This window comes from Alligator sinensis, unplaced genomic scaffold (assembly GCF_000455745.1).
Source record: "Alligator sinensis unplaced genomic scaffold, ASM45574v1 scaffold331_1, whole genome shotgun sequence".
Classification (NCBI taxonomy): Eukaryota; Metazoa; Chordata; order Crocodylia; family Alligatoridae; genus Alligator; species Alligator sinensis.
Genome location: NW_005842033.1, coordinates 1,596,674 through 1,620,486, shown reverse-complemented (window position 1 = coordinate 1,620,486; position 23,813 = coordinate 1,596,674).

Sequence of the window (23,813 nt, the reverse complement as noted above, 5' to 3'; positions counted from 1 at the left end):
GAAATAATCAGGTTCTGTGTATCATTGACCCTTTCTTACAAGTGTCTGCGGAAAGCAAAAGAATGGAGAATCAAACACTTGCTTATCAGCTGTAGGTATGCACAGTACATTCAAGTGCAAAATAATATCTCAGCACACAAAAAGCAGTCGCTAATGAACAGTAACTTCAAGCTACATCACATCACCTGTAGCAATATGGTAACATAGTCAAGCTGGCAGCCTTGATGAAGGAAATGCAGGAAAAGAGTCGGCAGTGAAGAGAAATTATTTGTTTTCCACACACACAAAAATAAAAAAAGTTCCCATGCACAAATGACTACTTGAGAACAACGCAATAGGCAAGGATTTCTATGGGTGACATTTCTTACTGGACCAACTGTATAGTTGGGAAGGACATAGGCAAGCTTTCAAATAACATTATACCCTGACCTTAAAAAGGCTACAGTGGTATTTAAAAAATCACCCACAAAAGTCCTTGCCTCTTGCATTTTTTCTAGACCTTCATGAGTACAACATGACCCCAACACTACTTGAGAGAAAAGCTGCAGTTAAAATACGTCTTTATATTATTACCTATATATTATTCAATTGCCTCTACAGAAGGAAATTATTAATGAAAGCAATACACTTAACTAGCATATTTTGGGAGTAGAGTGCAAAAGGCAATATTTTTAGTTGTTAGAGACAAAGAATGATGTCTGATTTCTGGGTTTCAGTCCGATCCCTGTCATTGATTTTGTTGTGTGTCTGTTGTTCTAGTTAGATTTTGTTGGGTGTCTGTACACTGGATATAAAAATATTATTCATTATTTCACAAGTGTGAATGTGTGTTTAATGTTTGCAAGTAGTTTTGTGACTCAAAGAAAAAGTGCAGCACAAAGACAAGATGTTAACGGGCTTGTTACAGTGTAGGAAGTCATACAGCAGGTGCTGTGCTCTGTGGACACAGTATAAAATTTCTTGCTACCCATTACAGAAGGGCATCCAGAAAGAGGCTTGCAAGTGGAGCCAACTTCAACAGTGGCAGCCTGCCTGTAAATAATAGAAATGGAAAAGAAGCCAATTTTTATCACTTTATTCATTAGGTATTTAATTATTACAATCATGCAAATGATTGAATTAGGCAGAGTAGTCAGTTAGTAGTTCGTAGATAGCACTGCAGGACTAAACCTTCTGCAGTTCTAAAATTTAAAAGGAATGCAAGGTCCATACTCCCTCGTGATTATAGGGCAAACTTGTCTTTATGAACATGACTGATAGTAAGATAAACTCATAAGTGTCTGTCCTTGAACAATTTCTTTTTATTCATGCCAAACATTGAGGATGACTTGGAGTCAATGTTCCTCCACTGTGCATAGCTTTTAATTTTAACGTGTTACATTTACAGCTGGTGCTAAATGCATTTTCTCAGATTCTAAAATCGTCAACATAGAGAAGGAAAAAAACAGGCGATGGTTTCCTCTGGGTTCCCCATTCTTGTAATGCACATAAAGGCTACAAAAGGTCATTATCAAATTTAGACGATCATCCCTTCCTCTGTGTGGAAAGGAAGATGTCTTTGGAATGAAAATGTGAGGCAATCCAAATTAATGATGTTTCCCAAAGATGTGAAAGAGATTTTTTGAGTGGCTAAATCTTTGGAGGGAAACCTGTAGTTTTTGATGTTTTTTTAGTGTCAGTTCAATTTCTTCTTTCTATTTTGAACATTTTCCATTCCATTCCTGGAATTGTAATTTTAGGCTTGTAGGGAGGCAGTCTCATTAAATTCCTCTTTCCTTCACACACAGGAATCTCAACCAAAACATCCACTGAGTGACAAAGAAATTTGCACACGTGTGTAAAGCATTGGGAATGTGATGGAAACCTCCAATATAGATACATGGTGTTAACATTTCAAAACACATCATTTAAAAGCAAAGGAAATATTGATTTACATAGTCAGCTGACAGACTTCAGAGTTCACATTCATTAAGATTTTTTTTTAATGCCTAGGCTGTCTACAGTGCAGTTGGAGGCATGACAGCAGTACCTGCAGGTATACCCTAGCTCTTTACTTCAGGTACCAATAGCCCCATTCCACAACAGCACGGAGATGAGGCCAGGCTTTCAGCTGGCTTTACCCACATGGGACACTGAGTATTTACTTAAATGGCTGAAGTCTATGCTGCAGGGGCTGACTTACAACTGTTCCCTGATCTGGCTAGATTAAAGCTTGATCACTTAGGGCTACAGATGCTATTACACCTCTGACTGCTGCGTAGACATTGTCTAATGCTTAGTTGCTACACAGCACTCAACCTCTTTCAAGGATTGCACCAGTACACCTCACAGTATCTCTGTGGGATATATACTGTCAACCCCACTTTACAGATGAAGGCAAAGATATCAGACGATTTGCTTAAGGGCCCAGAAGGAGTCAGCGGCAACGCTGTGATGAAAAGTATATAGTCTTGGGTCTCAGTCTTGTACTCCCTTCACCAAATTGCCCTACCTCTGTTTACACACAGGAAGATGGCACTACAATAAATTAGCCCTTACAAATCATGCATGGAGCACTGTAAGTAATGAGCTGATATACACTATTTAAACTATATAAACCTCATTTCTTATGCAGTGGTTTTCCCAGATGAAAGAAAATCAAAAGATCTGGATTCTTCTACAGATCTCTCTCTCTCTCTTCAGAAGGATCTTGCTTTACCTGACTCTCCTACCTCCTGACAGCTCTGGCTCTGTTCTTCTTGTCAGTCTAATCTTGGCAGAGGGGTGTGAAGAAACCATGTAATTCAGTCGTCAAGGTTTGAGACTGCCTCCCAACATTAAGTGGAAGCCAAGTTGCAGACCTGCTTGCCTCCCACAGCCTATTGGGAACTAAATGCAACTCTGATAAAAATGGTAGTTTAAAAGGGGAAGCTGAATATTTAACCCCATGGAAGCTATACCACATGCGCAATTCTATTCCCTAGGTGTAGACACGAGCGTTGACTGTTACATGGATGAGAGAGAAAAAGGAATATAATTTATGCATTCTAATTGAAATCAGGGAAGCATTCATGCTAATGCTGTCATGCCTGCTTTACAAGGCTAACCCTCATGACCAACAATTGTACTTTTTTGATGCTATTTCCAAAGCAACCAATGGCCAGGGAATAGTCACACCATGCACACCCTTCCATCTCCTCATGCACAATTCACTGATGATTGCGCGATTCACTAGAAGACTGAGAAGTCTGATAAAAGCACTTACTAATACACTCTCTGGCAGTACCCTCCCTCCCCTTGTTAAGCACTCAGTTCACTTGAATCGCCTTGCGAACAGAACTCCATCTTTGCTATTAGGAATGGATGAGCAAATTTGGAAAACAGAAGAGCCAATCCAAACTGTCATCCCAAAATGTGATTGAACTTTTAAAGGTGAAAAGAAAAGTGTAGCAACGTTTTGTTTTTAGTGTCATGCACACCCTTTCTCCCTCTGGTTCAAAATGAAAGTAGAAATTGTACAAGCTGATCTCAGGATTTCTGACATTACTGGACCCAGCAAAAATGAGTTTCCTAAGAGACCCTGTTCTGAGTTTTTTGGTTCAACCTTTAGAACAGAGATATTCAGACTAGGTACCTGTCCAGTGCCTAACTTCAGGATGATCACCTGAACAGCCCCTCAGAACATTAGCAGGTTTGCAATTATTTTCCTTTCAGAGTCCAAGTGCCCTGTGACATGGCAATTTTGGGCAGCTCCTGGAGCTCTTAACCCCTGGTTTGTCTACTCTACACATTAACACTTTAAGTGGTTTAAAGCACTTGTCATGCAGCTCAAAGTTACACCACGCCAGGGCAGAATTATCTCTTTATCTGCAAAACCCAGCTCCTGTCCCATTCAAATGTAGCCACTCCCCATGGATGTGCTGCTCAAATTGAAGGTGTGACTGTTTCAAAGCACTAAACCAATCAACATTTGTGCAGCTCATTGTGTAAGGTATTACACAGCCCCTAGGCAAATTAGTCTGGAGGAATGGAGTTAGCATCCATGTGACATCATCCAGGAATCTATAGAGAATGAGGCTGGGCTCCAAGACAGCACTACAGAGCTGAGTCTTCCCATCCAGCCATCTTCAAAGCACTGCCCCCAGGAATTTTTACCCGCCAGCCAACTTGGTCTTCAATTTGCATGTCTTCAAAAAGATCCTTCTTCATTATCCCTAGTTCCACTGCCTAGGGGGAAAAGAGGGGAGGTCCATTTAGACTATCAGGTTATGACCAGTCTTTGCCGCCTCTGCCATTCCCCTCTGCCAATCACTTCAGCTTAGCCATTTCTAGCATGTCCATAGCTACTTCTCATGGCAGTGACCTGTAAGAATGAAGTATGTGAATACTCAATGATAAAAACAGTAGCCAAGACAGTAGCCATTATGTGCTACATAATAATAGTAACTATGCAAAGCAGGCCTCATAGGTCTGATCATGTAAGGCCTATTCAGGCATAAACCATGCTAGCTATAGTATTGGAAAAGATATCTTCTTCCTCCTTTGTTATTGTTTTTTGTGCTGTGGCAATGCCAAAAAGGGAGATGACAGGCAACCAAAGCATCTAGATCATCAGGAATTGCCTTTTTAGAGTTCTCACAAGATTTTGTTCACTTTGAAGAGGAGGAACTAAGAGTGACAAGTCCTAGTTACACATGGCACTGTCTGCTTGCAAACAGATAAGGACAATTCACCAGCTCATTCACACCATGGAAAACAAAGGGGCAGCTAAGAAACGTGCAGTTTTGTATATGTGATTGAGCCAAAATTAATTTTTTCTCCTCCTCCAGCTGCCAAGGGTCTTTCCAGGGTCCAATCTTCTGACTTGACTCAATATCTTTCTTTGTCCTGAATTTAAAGGTACAAGATCAATAATTTCATCATAGCAATTATTTCTATTCTGTATCAAATATGAATTGTTGACAGATGATGCTCCATCTGTCACAGAATTTTACTGTATCAAGCAAAAACACCACAAAAAGATTATTGTAAACTGGAGTTTTACAGACCCTTAAGGTAGAACATCAATTTGTTTTAATTATGAATCATTATGAAGATAGGCCTTCATTTCAAAATTTGGATCCTGGATCAGATTTAGATTTTGAACACAATCTCTCTTGTTCAAAGTCTATGAAATCTGAGTTGCAGATTAAGCTCATCTCTCAAGAGGTGTCTCATTTCATCCTTTCCAATATGTTCATGGTTCACAGTGGTGGGGCACCACATCATTGAGGGAGATGTAGAGCTACACTGCTCCAGAGGGAAGTCAAAGCTACCTGCAGTGGTCCCCACTAGAGTATCCTAGCATATGGAACAGAGAAGGGCGTGCAAACTACTTCACCATCTTTTCATCTCCCATTAAGGAGGCACTAAGGACTATGCATATAGTTCCTAGACAGGCAGAAGGCAGGCTTCTTGGAACACATCACCCCAGAACTATAGAAGGCTCAGACCAAGAAAGATTTGTAATTCTGCCCTTGAACTACCACTAATTTTTCAGGAAGAAGATGGCTGTCAGTCACAGGCAGCCTGATAGAGCAGTTTCCCAACAGAATGTATAGATATGCATCCAAAAAAAACCCAGAATACCCAGAGAAGCTGAACAAACTGGAGCATAATGCAAAAATCAGTGACAGTTTTATATGCAAAAGTCCACAAGTGGCACAAAATGAAACCACTGAACATTGTACAGTTCTAGTCCAAAGATGCAGCTCCCCATATCAAAAGACAAAGGGAGAGGAGGCAGGAAAGAAAAGGAATTTTTCAATATCAAATTTGGTTTATGTTCTTTTTTTGGCAGAATAGTCTATGCTTACTGCTCTTTTCTTGTTGCATCTGAACTCAGTGTTGTTCCCATCAGCATAGCACGACAGTAAAGGCATAACACTGCCAGTGTTCTCTCTGTTCACTGGATGAGCAGACTTGTGTTTTTTTTCATTTCATACTGCATTTAGAGCTTCCTGCAGTGATTCCAGAAAGTCAGTGGGCTTTACTGAACAAATGAGCAAAATAAACATTATGTGTACATCTCTCTTCATTCTGGAAGTTCTGATGGTTCAACAACATTAGGTACCATGGACTTTCTGACCCATTAGGCAGTATTCCTACCCAATTTCTTTTCCATTGCACTGCATTGCAACGTTTGCCCAAAAGTCAGGGAGAGAAACAAAGTATGGACTGCTGGGGTATCTATTTTGTTCTTGTGCTCAAGCCTAACTCCTCTTGACTTGCACCATGTTACATTTTTGACTAATTTTAATAATTCATTGACCTGATCTGGATTTAAACCACTGACCTAAATTGAAATATCATAATATATTTGTAAATCTCTGAGTTTGTGAATGTGCACACACATGCACGCACACACACACACACACACACTATACACACACACATACACAGAGTATATGAATTTTCTGGATTAATTTTCCACTTGTCTCCAATCCTAGGCTAAATTTAAAAAAAAATCATTATATATGCAGACATCATAAGGACTTGAACGCTGAATTTGGCATTTAGGGTTTTATCCAATACTCAGTGAAGCCAGTCATGAAACTCCCATTGACTTCAAGGGCAGATATGCATGAGCATGCACATGCAGTTTGCTGTACCGTAAACCACATACGGTACATATGCATGCATTTGCCAAGCTGCTAATTTGCAGCATAGCAGGGTTTTTTGACACCAGGACATCCCAGTGTCTAAAAAAACACTACTCAAAATGCAGTGTGGCAAACAGGGTAGCAGTGTGTGCCACCAGAAAGGAAGCCTAGCTGGCCAGATCCACACTCCGGGGCTAGGGACAGAGATTACACATAAACTAGTTTAAGTGATCAGAAACTGGTTTAAGCCTGTAACAGAACATAAGTTCACTGCACACTAACTAGTTTCAAAATGGCTGGTACTGGTCTAAGATAAACCTGGTTGAATCAGACTGGTATCAGACTGAACTCATTTGGGTCAAATCAGTTTATGCAATGCCTGTCCCAGACCCCTTCCTGGTTTAAGTTAAACCAGAGTCCCCCAGAATTCCAGCATGCTCTGCAGCCCTGGGTGGGGCTGTCTGCTCCACACAGCAGAGCTGGCCCCTCCCCTCTGCTCCCTAGCCACAGCTCTGGCAGAGACTGCAGGCACAGCAGGTTCTGCCTGGCTTCCCCTTGCCCTCTACCCCCGGCACTCACTGCTTAAGCAGGGATTCCCCGCCCTCTCCCTCTCTCCCATGGCATGGACCCCAGCCCCACAGACACTAGCCAGCATGTGGTATGCTAGCTAATGCTGAAAGGTGCCTGTGTGTGTGTGTGTGTCTCCAATTTCATTGGGACAGAACAGTGTCTGCTTAGGGCTTTTTAGAGCTAATCAGCAGGTCAGCTGGTAATGTCCCTCCATTCCTTGCTTGCAAAAAGCTCTTCAAGAAGAGCTTGAACTAATGAGAGAGGCTTTTGTTTTGTTGATGGGCTGATAAACACTGTTATCAGCTCCCTGCTGGCTCCCTCACCTGTCAGGTTTGCTGCAGACACTATGCAGGTTTGCTGCAGACACTATGAAGAAGCAGGGAGAGGGAGATTCAAAAGCTCCGTATCATCCACAGATGCATGCACTGCACATACCCCCACTTTGCCTCAGAGTGCTAGCCCCAGGCTGGGGTCTGGCAACACTCCCACCCCTTAAACAGCAAGCAGGGAAAAGCCTGGGACAGTGCAAGCAGACCTCCCTAATCAGAGTTCCTGCCAGGGTCTGGCCATGCCCCACCCCCTTCAGCTCAGCACTATGGAAGGGAAGGGAGGCCTGCTTTAGCACCCCCCAGCTTCTAGCCTGAGCCACTGCAGGCATGTGCCTGCATTTCTTCAGTCTAGTAGGAATATCTGTGAGGTTATAAACTGGTTAAACCTAGCCAGGTTAGACTAACCTGCAAAGATTGAATCAATTCAGGTTCAGGCTTTTTTAATGTCTGTCCCTAGTCCAGCTGCCGACCAGGCTCTGACTGCCTGAATCCCCACCACTGCTGCCCCAGGAGGTCCCTAGGACCCCAGGTAAGGCTGCTAGGCCCAGCCCAGATGCTGGCCCCAGCCTCCCCTACCCCACCCAGGGCAATTTTCCCCATGCCAGAGCACATGGGGACAAATAGCCTGGGTACAAACAGCAGTGACAAATATGTGCCACTGCTATTTTTCCTGCAGAGAGCACAGTTGCATGCTCATAGGAATGCACCCTCATGGTGCAGGATTGTGACCATACCTATGGAAGCTTGTGTAGCTGCACATGCAAATCACTATAATTATATCATTTATATGGGTGATTATGGTGAAAGTTAAGTGTGCCTTTTGTTCACAGTTTTATGTCTTATGCTTTTAAATCTGGTTCTTTCAGACATAAAAAATAAGAGGTCTCCTATAGATTTTTGTCTGTAGGAGAAGACTGTTCTTCTGCGTCTGTTCTTTTGTCTGAAAATTCTGTCCGTACATCTCGGCATGGTATCAAAGCAATGAACATTTGAACTTCTTTTGAAACAATTAGTTACCTGAATAAAGTTCTTTTTCTCCCTGTATCTTCAATTTTACATAATAATCTGTAGTATGCATGTTCCCAGGTACAAATCAATTTAAGCTATTGCTACCATTTAGGTCCCTTTTGGATGACTGTGATCCCATGCAATTACATTTTTCTATAAACTGCTGCTATCAAAATTATTGAATAAAAGATTTATTTTAGCTTTGTTTTATATTTGTTTTACAGCCACATGAGCACTCCAATCAGACAGCAGTAGGCAAACTAATGGCCTAAATCTGCCCTTTTTACTCCTCAGATTTAATACTGCAATCCAGGAATAATCACATCCAATAAGGCTTCTCACACAGTGAGGATCTGTCTACACTGCAGAGTTTCTAACACAATAGTTATGCCAAGAGAGCTATATAAGCAGGGCCCCATAGTGTAGACAAAGTGCATGCTACAGAAGGTGACTTTTCTGTAGTTTTAGCTATTCCACCTCCCTGAACACCAAACAAAGCTGAAAAAAAGCACTGTCAGTTTAGCTGCATCCACACCAGGGGGGTTGACGGCACAGCTAGGTCAATTGGGAGATATATCTTTTCAGACTCCTAACCATATTAAACAGCATATAAGTGTTGACAGTGGGGGTAGGCTCAACTCTGTGCCACTGTCCCCGCTGCTGCCAGGAGCTGGCTTTGGCTGGGCTGCAGCCCCATCCCCATCATTGCCACAGAAATCTGGGGGGCACCGGCCTCCCCATGCCCTCTCCACACATCACCTCTGTTCCTAACCTACTTGAATATGTCAGCAGGATTTTGTAGTATAGGTTAGCCCGGCCTAAGAGAATTATTCAATTTGAGAAAGAGTGGCAGACTTGGAGCTAAAGAGAGGGAAGGAAGATGGATGGTTCCTTTCTATCTAGAACTCTAATCCTACTGGGAAGTAGAGGAGATTAGGGAAAAAAAATATTTCTGATTTCATACAACATAATCTAAGGAGATCATGACCAGTCATACATGTTCTGGGACTAGCCAATAGTAGGGTTAGTTTGTTTGCATGAAAAACCTTCTTCTCCATGTCAATAAGAATTTTAAAAAATAATAGATAAATCCCTACCCAATCAAGAAAAGGTCAGGGGCTTTGTGATTAATGGCTCCTACACCAGCTTGGTTTTGCATCCCCACATGTAAGTGCTTATATGGCTACATTAGTGCAGGCAGAAGTTCCTCACATGTATCACTAAGGCTAAGTACAGGCAGTCAAAAAGCCTGAGGCTGAATCAATTTAATCTTTGCAGGTTAGTCTAAACTGTGTAGATTGAACCAGTAAGCAAGTGAACAGACATGCACATTTGATTCCAGAAATGCAGCCACCTGCCTGCAATGGTTCAGGCCAGAAGCCGGGAGGTGCTAGAGCATACCTCTTTTCTCTACTGGAGCAGACAGCTTGGCCCAAGACTAGCCCACCCACTCTGCAAGGGGGGTTTGTGGGGGGAGGTGAAAGCATCTTGGGATGCTGGGGGACTGTGAGTTAGCTTGAATCTGGAGGGGATCTGGGATAGAAGTTCAATAAACCAATTTAACCTAAATCAGTTAATTTGATACTACATCCATCCAGCCATGGGCGACTGGTGCCTCTTGAGTCAGGGGGGGTCAACAACTGTTGCCTCTTGAGTCAGTGACCAGGGGGCAAGGGCGGGGGAGGGAGGAGATCTCCCAGCGGCCGATCTCACAGTCCTGCAGCCACTTCCGGAACTAGCGCAGCCACTTTTGCTGGCAGCCCTGCTCTCCAGCTGACACTCACGGGGGGGCACTGATGCTCCTGCCTGCCCCCCGCCTGGCACCTAAACAGGGAGTGCAGCCTGACAGAGGGTGCACCAGTGCACATACACCCCCATGCACCTCCTACACATCACCACTGCATCCAGTTTTATCTTAAACAGGTTTCAGCCATTTTGAAAGCAGTTTATGTGCACTGAACTTCTGTTATGTTATAAATTTGAACCGGTATGCAGTTTAATTTACACCGGTTTATGTGTAAATTCTGTGCAGTCATTACTGTGCATTTATTTAGTACTTGCGTTAGCAAGTTAGTGCACAGAAGCACTGTCTTTTAGGTGACACTACTGTGCAGTAGCCTGTGATATCCTCCTGGGCAGAATTTTTCTGCTACTGCACAATCAGTTTCTTGTGTAGCTACACCCCAGAAGTAGCAAAATACTGAAGATGTTGGCACTTAAGTGTGCACTCAAAGTTAGGCACATGCTTATAAGCCTTCCTAATCAGGGGTCTAGCCCCTTATCCAATTTATTCAAACTATTATGAACCCTTTCAGCATTTAAATTATGTATTAAGACATTTTTAAGGGTCTTGACTATTTTTTTAAAATGTATATAAAGTAGACATGGTCTTTTTCTCCTGTCCAAGAGAGAAAATGTGGCAGGTCAGACAGAAATGCACATGGTTCTCTGAATTTTGCTGTGACTGCTGAGCTAAACTAGGCATCTCACAGATAAGAAAAAATGCAAAGCAGACTATTTCAAATAACACTGTTTTAAGAGAAATAACAATTTTATTAAGGAATATGAATTCAAGAAAAATTTTCTGTATTCAGAAATACCATTTTATTCAAGGCATTTTGTATTCCGTATTGGCATGTTGCTGATAAATCTGTATTTAACAAAGGGACACAGTCTTTAGGAATTGAACTGTTAGACCTCTGCTAGGCTGTTATCTCACAAAAACAAGGACTCGTTGCAAGTACTTGAGAAAGACAACAAAACAGGAAAAAGTGCCTCCAGTGCTGACGATTTTAAAGATGTCATTGAACAATGTTAGCAGAATTAACACTTACAAGCAGGAAAAGGAGAGTGAAGGAGGACTCATGCAACAACAATTAGCTGGTGAAGATCCTGAATTTCTGCCTTGAGAGGCATAATAGACTAATGGCTGGAGTAGTGGACTGTATTGTATTTACCCAAATCCAAGACAACATCAAATTTAAGATGACCGCCCCCCCACACACCCCTCCCCCAAATAATTAGATTCAATATATGGAAAATTATAAATTTTACCCACCCCCAACCCCATGGTTTCCCCTGCCATGTGCCCCCTCCCTCACTAAATGAGCCATTCCAGCCCATTAGGGGGCAGCTCAGCTCTAGGTTCAGTCCCAAGCCTGGGGCCAAAGCTGAAGCAGAGCTGCAGCCTGCACTGAGCCAATACTCAAATTGAAAAGGAGCCTTTTCTTCCCCATGCTGACTGGAAGGAAGTACTTCATCTGGATTTCAGTAAATACAGTAATTGAGGAGGACTAGGGAGAAGAAGCCTACTCTTCCAAGTTCTACAACTGATCTACTAGGGTGATCTTGGGCAAGTCACTTAACCTCTCTATACTTCTATAACATCCTTCAGTTTCCTCATCACTGAAATGGCAATATAGTTATATTTTACAAAGTGTTTTCATAGCCAGCAACAGAGCATTTAATATAAGAGGTGGGAATAATAATAATTTTGTTATGATTGTCTATATTGAAAAAAAATACAATCCCTATTTAACAACTTGGCACAGTTCTGGGGGGGAGCAGGGAGCAAAAATGATGGATGATGTGGTATAAAAAAAGCTTTGGCATTTTCACCACCATATCCTGGAAACCTGGTTAGATGTTAAACAACACAATAGCCAGAAAATGCTCTGGCCTGCCTATGCCCTGTCTACACCCTGCTTCCACTGCAAGTTGGCATCAGCACTGGAGTTGCATCATTGAGCATTGTAGCAAATTATGATAGCATTTTCTGCAAGTGTAAATGAGGCTTACTTTGGACAATTTTGCTTGCTCTTAAAGCCAGTATAAGAAACATAAGAACTTGTTTGCATTTATGAAATGCCTTTTAGCACTATAATTTATATAATGCCTTTTCAGTGCATCAGAATGCTTCTTCAGGCATTAAACTTTATGATGTCTTGGTGAGATGAATAACATTCCATTTTACAGACAGTGTAAGTAAGCCACAGAGAAATTAACTCAGGGCCATGCAAAATATGGCCCGTAGGCCAGATCCAAGCTATTTCATCCAGTCCACAGGCACCCACCAATTAATTGTTCCCCATCCAGCCCATGCACTTCGCTCCCACCCTCGTGTGCAGGATGGCCCTGATCCTGGCCCTAGTCCCGGCCACCACATATAGCTTTTGGGCAGGGCCACTGTCGCCATTGCTGTGGGACTTGCTCACCTTCCCTGGCCTTGTCTGGCTTTGTTGTGTCCCTGCTTCTGTACTTGATCCAGGCAGCAGGTAGGGGAGCTGCAGCTGGGCAGGAGCACAGAGTGTGGTGCTAGGGCTGACGGGAGCATGAAGCCCGGGCCCTGCACCCAGTGGGGCAATGGCAGCATGGAGCTGAGGTGGGCAGGGTGTGAATGTGTAAGGTTTGTGGGGTGTGAGGGAGGGGGGGGTGTGGGCCCCCCTATAAACCCTCCTTATGGCAGCAGCAGCAGGCCCTCAGGGTGCTCATGGCTTGCATGGGTGCAGCCACCCAGTGGCACGTGGCTCCAGCCAGTTCCAGGAGGAGCGGAGCCAAACCAGCCTTCCTCTATTGTGTGGGGCTCATGTGCAGCTCCTGGGACTCACACATCACCAGGGGGAAACCCTGCACAATTGAGCCAGCTGCCTTCCCCACTCCCCGCTGCCACGTGCAGCTCATGGGACTCTACAAGAAGTGGCAGGGAGCCCTGCTCTCTGCTTCCCGGCAGAGTCCCATGAGCTGCATGTGGCATCAGGGAGAGGGGAAGGAATCTGCCTCTATTGTGCAGGGCTTCCCTCCAGTGGTGCGCAAGTCCCAGGATCTGCACATGAGCCCCACGCGATAGAGGTGGCATGGCCTGGATTCACTCCTTGCTTCCATGCGCAGCTCCAGAACTGACTGGAACTGCACACCTGCACAGGCCACAAGCACCCCAAAGGCCCACAGCCTGATGCTGCTGCCGCTGGTCATGGGGGCTATGCGTCACAGGAGGGGGCTTTTGGGGGGGTCCCCACACACCCCACTCTCCATCAGACCCCACAAACACCCCCCACATACACACATCCTGCACACCCAAGCTCCAAGCACCCGCTGCCCTGCTGGGATCAAGCCCCAAGCTCCACGCTCCCACCTGCCCAGCCCCATGCTCCACGCTTCTGCCCAGCTGCAGCTCCCCTACCTGCTGCCTGGAGTGAGTGCAGCAGCAGGGATAGAAGGAGCCGCTGGTGGTCAGGGAAGGCAAGCAGGTCCCCTGGCAGCTGCAGCAGTGAAAGCAGTGGCTCCGCCCAGAAGCAGGGCATGCTGGTCGAATCCAAGGCCTTCCTGCACAAGAGGGTGGGAGTGAAGTGCGCTGACTGGGTGGGGTACAATTAATTGCACCCACACCCCCCACATACATACATACCCACACTCTCCAACATATCCTAAATCCCCCACATACAACCACCCTCCCTTACAAACCCTACACACACCCACACCTACACACACACACTCCCCCCACCCACAATATACAAAAGTAAGACTTCATATTTGAGCTATTATGCCATCTCCTCAATATACACTACTCAAACACACATAAATCAGGACAATTTTTTTTTAAATAAAATTAAAATACATTATAGTAGATGTTTGACTTTTCGCATATGATTTGGGTTTTTTTCTAGTTCCAAGATGGTAACCCCCCTCCCAAAACAAGTACTTACAGGGGTATGGGGAGGGACTTCCAGTGGCAAAGATCATGGGTTAAAAGGTGGGATTTTCATTCCTAAGGTGGTGACCAGTGTGGGGCACCTGTTAAGGGCCAGGGCTACCATTACAGCCCTCGACAGTGCACCAAGACTCATTAAGCAACCCTCCAGCCAAAATAATTGCCCACTCCTGTGTTAACTGGATTCCCAAAGACACAAATTTGGTGTCAAGGAATAGACCCCAAGGGCACATCAACACGTACAGGCACGTGCTAGCAGCAGCACAAATTTGTGCCAGCGATTTGTGCCTCGTCACATGTACCTGATTATGCACTTTGGTATGGGCCAAATTGTGCCACCTGGGGCAAATTGACCCTGCCTAGCTCCTCCCAGATCTTCAGCCATGGGGAGCTAGAGGCTGAGGCCAGCACCTGTGCTGGCCCCAGCAGTATGAAAAGACGGCCTGGTGAGCAGCTCAGGGCTACTTGCCCCCAACAGCTTCTGAGGCCCAGCAAGTTGGTATCTGGGGACACTAGCCCCTTGTACCAGCTGGACTGCTGAAGCAGCCCTAATCTAGAGTGGCCCCTGCACCCTCTGCCCACTGCAGCAGTCTGGCTGTAACCTGCTGCTACCTACAAAAGCATCTGCCCCCTTGGATATGCAGACCTATGGCTGAATGCCTGCCGGACCCAGATGGGGACCACACGGCTGCCTGGGTTGTGGTATGGGCACTGTAGCAGGGCTGCCTGCACCTCTGGGCCAGCTGCTAGTAGGCTATGTCTGCACAGTTGGCCTTCATGCAGAACTGCTGTCATGTCTTCTGCTGCCCCCTCTCTGCCATCTGGGCAGCAATCACCCAGAAGATGTGCTCCTTGAGGTGGCCCACTCTGAACTGTCAAAGCATTTCTTCTTGGCCTGGTCAGCCACCTTGTCTGCCCTCCAGCTGGGTCCCCAGTGCTGGCCCTGGGCAGGCTCCTCTGCCCAGGTCTCACTACTTACCTTACCAGTAGAAATCCTGGTGGTAAAGCCTGTTTAAAAATTGTAAATTCTCTGATAAGAAACCCAAATTCTCTCATTAAAGTACCCAAAATCTGTGTTCTTCTGCAATTAAAATGAAACACCACTATACATAGAGAGATCAGTTGGGCAATACTTTATTGATATATTTACAATTTTAAAGCAATTTGGAAGCCTATCAATGCCTCTATCATCATAATAAAGTGAATTCTAAACATCTACAGGGGTGTAGGTTGTAGCCGTGTTAGTCTAAGGACATAGGCAGACAAGGTTCTTTGGGTGAATCTGATATCTTTTATTAGACCAACTTAAATAGTTGGAGATAAAAATTCTTAGCAGGCTTTCAGGTTTAAAACACCCTTCGTCAGGCTGAGGAAGCTTCTGTAGTTGGTGTGTGCTCTTCCTGGATGGAATGAATAGTAAAGAAGCCAGAGACTGGGCTGGTATGCATGCAAGACAGGCAGTCAGTGAAGATGTAAATTGAAGAGTCAGTGGGTAAGAGACAGGCTGGAGGGGGAGGGGGAGAGGGAGAAGGGGGATGAATGTAGCAGGTAAATAGTGGAGAGGTACCTGGGGAGTCAGATGTCAGGCAGGTTATAATGTGTCATAAATCCATGTCTATATTTAGTCCATGATTTTTTACATCGAGGAGGTTGGTGAAGCGAAGTTCATAGGCTTCCTCAAAAGAAACGTACAATACACTTTTCACAGATGAGCCTATGAACTTCACTTCATCACAGGATACTCCTGGATACAAAAAAATCAAGAACAAGAATAAAGAAGTTAGAACAATACAAAGATTCCTATTCTATATTACCCAAATCCTATTCCTAAATTCTATGCATTATATTCATTCCTTATCTAACAACACATTCAAGGTGGGTGCAGATTTTATTACAATGAGGGGAGGGGAAAACTTTATTAACTCAGGAACCCTCTGCTGCCTCAGATCCTTCAGCCATAGACGGCACCATAGACAGTTGTTCAGTGGTGGCTTACCTTCCACTTGTAATTAAGAAACAAGGAATGGGTGATACTCACACCAAAGAGGGTACAGCGCTGCTTCTTATGTGCTATGCACACCCAGAGGACAAGAACCCAGGGAGCCAACCCAGGCTACTCTCGCTGATGATAAGGAGATCTTCAATAGTGGGAAACCTCTGGAGTCTCACCGGGCACAAGGGCTATGGCATACCTCTACGATATCATCACCGAACCGTCCGGTAACCTACCTTTAGATCACTTACATGTCACACTGCAATCCAATGCTCTTCTCTCACCACTCATTTCCCCACCAATGCTCACAGACACACACATACACAGTAGGCCTGTGTGAAGTGACTAGTATTCTTTTTGGATTCGGCCGATTCAGGGGACAGTGATTTGATTCAGTGATTTGAATCACTGTCCCGAATCAATTCAGCCGAATCTGATTTGGAGATTCAACTGCAGCCGAATCAGCCAAATCTCCAAATCACACAGGACCCATCCCCTGCCCACTCTCAATTGCTGCCGCGCTCAACCCAGCTCCCGGCTCTTTGAAAAGAAAAAGCCCCAACTCATCGGCTGCTGACAGGCAGAGGGGCAATCCCCGCTGCCCCCCACTGCCCCATGCCACATGGGGGCCTCTGCCACAAGCCCCCCCAACCTCCGCCTGCTGTCCCAGCCCCCCTCATGGCTACCCCACCCACCCCAGCTCCCAGCCCTTAAAAAAAACAAAAAAAAAAAACAAACTCACCAGCTCCTGCCAGGTGGGGGGTGATCCCCGCTGCCCCCTGCTGCCCTGCACTGCATGGGGGGGCTCTTCCATGAGCCCCAAAAGCCCCAAGGCTGCTGCAGCAGCCAATGAGTCTGGGGTTTTGTTTTGGTTTCTTTTAAAGGGCTGGGAGCTGGGGCAGGCAGGGCAGCCATGGTGGGGCACACTCAGGGTGGCTGTGGGAGTAGGCAGAGGATGGGGCCTGGCAGGAGTCCCCCCATGGCCCCCTCCCCACCTCCTCCAGCTGCCCCTCCCCCATCTTCTACTTACCAGTATGGAGTCCAGATCCAGCTCTCTACTGCAGTCAGCAGGGACTGCCTGAATCGCCAAAGCTCTCCAAATCTTTTCCGAATTGATTCGGAGAGCTTCAAATCAATTCAGATCTTTTCATTGGTCCCTTGATTCGATTCAGATTCAGACATTCGGCCACCAAATCGGGCCGAATATCCTCTGAATCGAATCAGCACCCGAAGCTAATACACAGCTGCGCACCGACACACCCAGACACTCACACACACCATCTGTCAATCTAAAGTCCCTTTTATATGAGTTGTGCACGCCATCCACTGGAGCTCTGCATTTAGTTCATGGATGTGCACATTTTCTATCAGCCTCTCTGTATGCTCTTGTACATGCTCTGTAGGTACCAGGTCAAATAAGGGTCACTGACTTACCTACTTAGAACCAGGCATTCCCAGTGTAAGCTCAGGCCCATGTAGACTCAGGCCCAAATTTCACCTCCAAAATCTCTCTCTCACATACACACCCCTGCTGCCACCTCCACTCCTCCCCCCAGGTCATCACATACCCAAGTGGTTCCTGGGACCAGGCGCCCCCTTCCCCCCAGGCTGGGGCCACATGTCCTAACACTGGTGTGGGCATGGGGTAGGGCTTCAGTGTGGCAGTTGCCCCTCAGCCGTGGCTTCTGCCAGCAGGTCCTGTCCCATCCTGTTTGGCAGCTGGCCATGCAGGGTATGATATTTTGGAGGGAAGGGGGCTTGTGCAGGGGCTTCAGGGGTGTGGGGTTTGCAGCTGGGTATGTGGGTGGGGGTCTTGTGTAAGTGGTTTGAGTGTTTGGGGATTGTGGGTGGAGGTGTGGAGTTTGAACGTGTGGGGGGACTGCTTGGGTGTGGAGAGAACTGTGTGGGTGGAGGACACTGCTCAGGAGGGCTAGGTCCCCTGCCCACCGCCCTACACCAGCAGCAGTGGCTACCAGGGCTCTCATAGCCCACGCCCACATCCCTGCTTACTGGGGACAGAGCCTGGTTCCAATCCACCACTGCAGCCTTGCTTCACTCCTATTTGCCACAGCCCGTTGATGCAGCATGCTAGAGCATCAGGGGAAGAAGGTAGGCATAGAGATGCTCTGGCCAGGTACCAAAGCATCTCTTTGCAAGACCCAGACTCTGGTTGCTTCAGGCACCAGTATTTTTAATCGTGGGTTTGTTCAGTTTTTTTATACCAGGATTTCCTGGTATCAAAAACAGAGTATGCACTACAAATATGTAGCATGGGGAACATTTTTTTGTTCCCAGCATGTCTCCTGTGGTGTCTTCAACAGCTCTGAGATGCTGCAACAGACACGTGCTTGCTCATCTGGATGCGCCCCCAAGTGTCCTGGCTTCCAACTCTGTGATCAAGGCCTCTAACTTTCTACTAAAGTTACTTTAGCAACAGTGATGCACATAAAGCTCCATGCCTCAAAAATGTCAACCACAGGCTAAATATACGGTTATAATTGTTCCGATTAGACAGAAAATGAAATTATTCTGGCTCAGTTCTTCCCTCTTTCACCAACATGCAGCTGCCATTGATTTTCACCGCATCTGTGCAACTCAGGACCACACTGAGCCTTAGACATAAAAGTTAATATTTTCAAAAGCACATAAACCTTAGGAGGCAAGTCCAAGACGGCACACATGACAACATTACAGTATGTCAATATGGCTAATATGGTTCCTAATATTGTTTTTGCTGCTTGTCATTCTTTCTTGTACATGTGCTCGCACTCTCTCATACATGCACATGCCACACTTATCACCCAGCTGTCTCAGTACCTCTAAGGAATTAAATTGTTCAGGTGTTAATTTTCAACCCTTTCATTCCTGATTCCTTACCATTAGTATGCCATTGGGTAGTTACTCAAAACTGGTAGTGGGAAAGTAGTTATGTAATTGCAGTGGGAAAACTATGCTGAACAGACGTGCATCTTAGTTGTCAGCTCTAATAGAAGGTGGTTCAAGTTCTGCTTCCAAAAATACTGTCTCCCTCTTCCCTATGTTAACAACCCTCTCCTCCTTCCCCCTGACCCTGACCCCTTTCCCATCTTTCTAGCTTTGTTATGGACAAAATATGGATATTAGAGTAAAAGTGTTGCTTATTTCTGGGTGGCTGGAAAATTAATGAGGTCCCTGCCTTACACATTAATTACCAGAAAGGTATAAGTAAGAAATATTGATATGAAGTCCAGACATATAGCACTAACAATAAATAACCTCAAACCTTTTGGCCTCACACATAAGATTAAATGTCCCTACAAGCTCTTGGTCTAATATCTCAGCCATAGCTATAGTGGTCCAATAAGATTATAGTCAGAGCCAGATACTCTTTTATTTCTTTCACTTGGTTTTCACCACTGAGGGGATTTTGGTACTGTTAAGATTCTTCTAAAGAAGTCATATAGCTGCTAACTATAGTGCAAGTAACGCCCTCCAGCCAGAGTCAATATGGATGACTAGCACTAATTTATCCTAGTGGGCCTTCCAATAGCCTGCAGTCCTAGGATATTGCCTTGATTGCTCACTTCTAAAACCAGCTCTGCCAGATTTAGGATTCACATACTTTTCTCTAAAAGAACATTACTGTTTCTTTTTCTTTCTGAATGTTTCTTACCCAGTCTAACCAACTGACAATTGCTCAGACTCCCTGTAAAGGAGAAAAGATATTTTATAGTGTCTGTGTTCAATTATTAGTGTCATCTGTAATAAACTGTTTTGGTTTAATTGCAGAATTTGCCTCCATTGTATTTAAGTAATCATAAAACTCAATAAAAAGTAAATTAAAAAAACTAAGAAAAACTAATGTTCAGAGAATTAACAAAACACTCAAAAACTGAGGGGACCTTTTCAATTTGTGTGGCTTGATGAAGTGATTCTTTTGAGCAGACAATTAGACTCATAAACCTGATACACTAAAGACTTAACACATAAACATGTACCACCTCTCCTACATTTGAAGAAGAATGGTATACTTCACAGGATTACAATACAAACAGTCATTTCATGAAGAGCAAATAATCACAGGAAAAGAGAAAAGCTTACATATTTTCCTATATGTATTAGAGGTTCAGCCACAGACATTGAATCATTTGGCACATTTTATACATGTGAAGTCAAGCAAGAGAATGGGTGTCAGGACATTTTGTCAACTCCACATTTTTTGAACAAGGCTGCTTCTTTCAGGGACCAAAATTGAAATCCTTTCAGCCTGATTTTTTGGAGGTACTGAACACCTGCAACTCCCCTTGACTTCACTGGGGTGCATCTACATGTGAAATCAGTGTGACACAATAAATTCTGTTGCAATTAGGGCCAGAATTTATTGCTCCTGGGCACAGTGTTTACACATAAGCCCAGAACTGGAGCATGTTGAGCCGGGGCAGAGCATTGCCAGCTTGCATGGGGCCCGTGGGGTCAGGATGCCAGCCCAGAGCTGCTCTGCCCCAGCTCAACATGCTGCAGGGGGGCTGGCCAGGGCATGAGGGTTGTACTTGTGTCAGGCAATACTAACCTGCAGCAGAGTTAATTAGTTTATTCCAACCTAATAACTCCTCGTGTAGACAGTGACACTTGACTGTGGAGATGATTAGGCAGTTCCTTAGCATCTCGTGTAGTTGCCCCCTGGAAGATCAAGGGATCTCAATTATTATGAAAATGAGGATAAGAACATATCAAAGTAGGTAGGGTACCAAGAAGCAGAAGCTTTTAGAAAACATTACCCAAAACTTTTATACACCATGCAACAGGGAAGGACTCTTTAAAATGGACTTAATTGCTCATTTACAATGGTGTTAGGAGACTAAGTACCTTACTGTTGCAATGTCTCTTAAGGGCATTTTGGTGGTGGGTACTATGGGAATGTGATTATTATCAGTTATCCTATAACTGTGTGGTGTTTCTCCTTCTGTTTTCATGCTAGTACTTTGCAGCCAGAAATCCTGGAGCCTAGTGTCACACACTCTGTTTTATGCTAACACAGTATGTTCTGGAGCACTTTTGTCACACTGCTCCAGGGGTGCTTCTGGGACTTGAATAACTGGCTGGGGACTTTGGGTAGGTCTACACAACATGGGCAGAGAGCTCAGTCATGCCACGGAGGAAGTCTCATCCACCCGGGGTTCTGTCATTCCTGTCACTCTCTCTGCTCTAGATAAAGGGCATGCTGACTCTTTGCCCTCTAGGGAAACAACAGAAACTGAGCCCTGTCAAGGCAGCTCTTTCACAGCAAGGGAGGAAGGAGCAGAGCCCCAACCACTCATCAATTTGTTGATCATTGTTGTCTCCATTTCTCAGCTATCTCCCCTAGCTCATCAAGATCCACCAATTCTTCAATCTCCATCCAGGCAAAGAACTAGTGACCCAAGGCACTTTGCCTCCTCTCCCATTTGTCTGGCTCACTTCCTACAGAGTATGTCAAAATTGCTTCCGTGGCACTCCTGACAGACAGTGCCATCGAGAAGCATGGCCTCACCTACCCACTTCTGTTCTGCACACTCCATAGCCAGTGAAGACAGCCAGCTTGAGAGCAGGAGCAGAGGTACCACAAGGACAACTTTACTGCCTCATTTCTAGGCACGGTGCTGCAGAATAGGAGGGGTGGACAAGACATGTTGTTTGTTAATGCCCTCAGGAGTCCTGCAGAAGTGGTATAGAAGTACCCTCAGTCTCAATGCAAGCACTATACTTCCACAGCCAAGCTAAAGCTTTATCTGCACATAGTTGGGAACCCTCTAGAGAGCTCCTGGATGTGTGTTTCTCTGGGTTTTTTCCCCAGCCCCTCCCTCTCTTCCACAACAGAAGTAATAACACTGTCTCAATATACATCACTGCCTAAGATTCAGCGTCATGTTGGTTTAATATCTGATGCATTCTCTGTTCAGGACTCATTTGCTCTGACAGGAGGTTGGACTATCTGCCTGCCCCAGGGTCTTGTATGTGTGTAAACTAGCAGTGACGTGAGATAATTCTCCCATTTACACACACCTTGAGTGTGGAAATATTTCACAGCTGCCCTTTCAGGGCACACGCTGATTTACAGAGCACTGAGTCATTGCCTGCACCCGGCAACGTGGTTTGATTTACACACAGTCCTGAGCCAAGGACAGGGCGGATTGTTCTGCCTGAGGGGGCAGATCAGGAGAGACTGCACTGCTGTGACTCATCAGCCTTGCCTGAGTGCTCCAAGGCAGAGAGGGATGCGGCAGCCTACTTCTGCCCATGCAGTGGGTCCCCTCAAAGTTGTAGATAGCCCTAGGTTCCTAGGTCCTCCCCACCCCATTTGAGGAAATGTGTGCTCTTGACACACACATCTGTGCTTCTCCAAGTACAGGGACTGCACCAATCATGTCTATAATGGGGTGCCTAAGAAGAGGAGTTTCCTTGAACCCTGGCCTCTCTGCACAGCAGTACGAAAGTCAATCACCACATGACTCTCAGCCAGTAAAGATGCACAATTCAGATTTCAGTCATACATTAACACTTGTTTTAATAAGTGGCTTGACAGGTTTTATAGCTTCCAATTATGACATAGTTAGGGGATGGGTTAAACCTTATTGAATTTCGTGGGTGTAACAACCATCTGTCATTCAAAATAAATGCAGAGAAGCCAGCAAGCTCCTTTATGTAACCAGGTAGGTGAAATAATAGCAGCCTCCACCCCAAAAACAGGTAACCGTCACCACCCAAAACATGGCAGATGTGGGTGGAGGAGCTTCATAGGCTTTGGTCTGTGAAGGTTTGTGTTCCTGTGAGAGCAACAGTGGAAAGAGCAGGGAAGCTGAGAGAGATGCATGTCAGACCTCTGGAAGCAGTGCTGGCAGAGCCCTGAGAATCAACGAGAAGAGTTTTGACCAAGTGTTAGCTAACAGAGGCTCAGCCAGCCATATGAGAAAAGATATTGTTTCCCATCACCCGATTCTTCCTGGGTTTAGGTAAGCAGGACTTGGTCCATTCCTTCCTGATAAACAAGACTGCATCAGAGATGCCAGACTCCTTCATCAATGTTCTTTTCTAATGTGAATAAGCTAAAGGACCCTGAATTTTGGCTAACCACTCAGGTGGCTAGCCAAAAATAGTTAATAATATAACCTGAGGGATTTTGAATATCTAGGTTCATACATTTATTAATGAATAAACATTAAACTGAGACCATGGATAAATGTTTTTAAACCACAACTGTATAAAAATACCAGCAAACTGTACAAACTTCCACCATCTTCCCTGCATGGCACACACTGCTCAGAGCAAGGCCTTGGTGGCACTAAAGGCCAGAGTGTCAACTAGCTAGGAACCAACAACTAACTAGGAGCTTGGTGACCCAGTTAATATTTACATACATTGATATACCTGCCAAAAAAAATTACTGCACGGAACCATATGACATATTTATATATATCAAGGGTGTCAAACATACGACCTGCAGGCCAGATTAGGCCTGTGGAGCCTTTCTATGTAGCCCACCAGGCTATTGGAGGGCATTGAAAGTTGGTTCTGCTGGGCACGGCCATCAGCATCAAGCTTGGCTCATCACCACCAGACCCTGCACCACC